We start from the raw sequence: 2,159 nt of genomic DNA, 5'->3' as shown, positions 1-2,159 counted from the left end.
CATTGAGCAATGGGATGTTGATTTGCACCTTCTTGAATGTTTCCATTATCTCATCCAAGCCTTGATCTTTCTTTGACTTTGATAACCTGCTGGGAAAGGGTGCAATAGGCCTAAAAGCATTAGTTGAAATTGGAACTTGATTAGCATTAGATGATACCTTNGGGCCTGTGCTCTTTCCAGGAGCATTGATGGACTGTTTGTTGGAAGCTGTGGGCTGCCCATGTGGTGGCTGAATGATCTCCACGTTTTCTCCATCTTNTTGCTCTTCATTGGCATCTCCAACCTTATTATCAACTTGTTTACCACTTCTCAAGATGTGTATTGCTTTAGCATGCTCTTGATGCCTTGGATTCACCTCCGTTTGGCTTGGGAAAGTTCCGGATGCTCTATTGCTCATGGAGGATGCAATCTGCCCAACTTGCACTTCTAGTTTGTTCACTGCATTTTGAAGGTTCTGATTGGTTTGCATNTGTTGCCCCATGAACTTCTTGAACATGTCTTGCAATTCTCCCATTTGATCACCCCTTTGCTCTTGCACTTGTTGGGGAGCTTGCTGGAATTGCCTTTGTTGTGTTTGGAATCCTGGGGGNGGTCCTTGAGATTGTTGCACATTTGGATTGTTGTTCCACCTGAAATTAGGATGATTTCTCCATCCCGGATTNTACGTGTTTGAATAAGGATCATTTTGAGGATTCCTTGCTTGAAGGGCATTTGCTTGTTCTAGCATGTGCTCCTCAAAAGATTGGTCTTGAACTTCCACTTTGTTTCCTAGAGGGCCAGTCACTGCCTGTTGAAGCAAAGAACACATAACATCAAGTTTTGCAGCAATCTCATTATTTGTACTTACCTCAGAGACCACAGCTTTCATAGGAGCTCCTCTTCCTTTATTGTGGCTCCATTGTTGAGAGTTAGCACTCAAGGATTCAAAGAGAGTAAAAGCCTCATCTGCTGTTTTGTTCATCAGTCCTTCTCCACTTGTTGCATCTACCATCATCCTNTCGGAATCTAGCAAACCTTCATAGAAAGATTGCATTTGCATCCAACTCTCTATGTTGTGGTGTGGGCAAGAACTTATCATCTCCTTGTACCTCTCCCAACATTCATGAAAAGCTTCTCCTTCCTTTTGTGTGAAACCCAGAATTTCCTTTCTAATCTTGTTAGTCTTTTGAGCCGGAAAGAATTTCTGCAAAAACTTATTAGAAAGCTCTTCCCAAGTATGAATTGAAGCATTAGGCAAAGAGTATAACCAAGACTTAGCTTTATCTTTTAAACTGAATGGGAATAGCCTCATCTTAATNTGCTCATCATCAAGGTTTTGAATTTTGATNGTAGCACATATTTCAAAGAATTGCTTAATATGCATATAAGGATCCTCAGTGGTATTACCATAATAAGTTGGAAGAAGATGAATCATACCACTTTTAAGCTCAAACCTGTCAACTGTGAGTTGAGGATAGACAATGCATGAAGGTTGATCGGTGACTTTGGGAATGGAAAACTCACGCAGGGGTTTTCTTGGTTGGACAACAAGCGCACCACCTCCTTCATCATTGTTGTTGTTNNGAATCTCTGCCATGTTGCTTGAACCTTCAGATTCGTAACTTTTAGATTCAGCGCTTGAAGAACTATAATTCCTCCTCAAACCAGCACGTACAGCAGCGGTTCTTGGTGAAAGTGGCTCAGGTGAACTTTGCTCCTGGTCAGATTCGGACATGCACACACCAAGGAAGTCAATTCAGTGCTTTCAATGGAGATAAAACTAAATACAAAAACTGAATACTAAAAGAAAAACCAATGAAAAGAAACAAATGAAACAAACAAAAACAAAACAATCAAAGTAATCTAACTATAGCACCATCGTTACCGAATCCCCGNCAACGGCGCCAAAAACTTGTTGAGCCAATTCTTAACAACTAAAATGAGTTATTAAAAACAGCAACTTTAATTCTCNCAAGTGCACGAACCGTTTATAGTATAGCTTATGTAAATACGAGGTCGATCCCACGGAGAATGGTAACTTGGTTCCAAGTTAAATTACTTAGAATGCTANAAAAAACATAAAACAAAGAAACTGACTAACTAGCTAAAGGCAAGGTCGAATTCAACAATGCCTCTTGCTAATTACTCAAGGTCTAGGACAGAATCCTAGCACCACACAC

At 40.4% G+C, this 2,159-nt stretch overlaps 1 non-coding gene across 1 annotated transcript; it reads left to right on the top strand.

Moving 5' to 3' along the window:
- The first annotated feature begins 1,049 nt into the window (after window positions 1-1,049).
- LOC117612344 lies at window positions 1,050-1,156 on the top strand. Its single transcript, XR_004583383.1, has one exon. It is a non-coding gene; the product is annotated as a small nucleolar RNA R71 (small nucleolar RNA).
- Window positions 1,157-2,159: the final 1,003 nt, after the last annotated feature.

The sequence above is a fragment of the Prunus dulcis genome, chromosome 8, assembly GCF_902201215.1.
Source record: "Prunus dulcis chromosome 8, ALMONDv2, whole genome shotgun sequence".
NCBI lineage: Eukaryota > Viridiplantae > Streptophyta > Magnoliopsida > Rosales > Rosaceae > Prunus > Prunus dulcis.
This window is presented reverse-complemented; position numbering and strand designations above follow the sequence as displayed.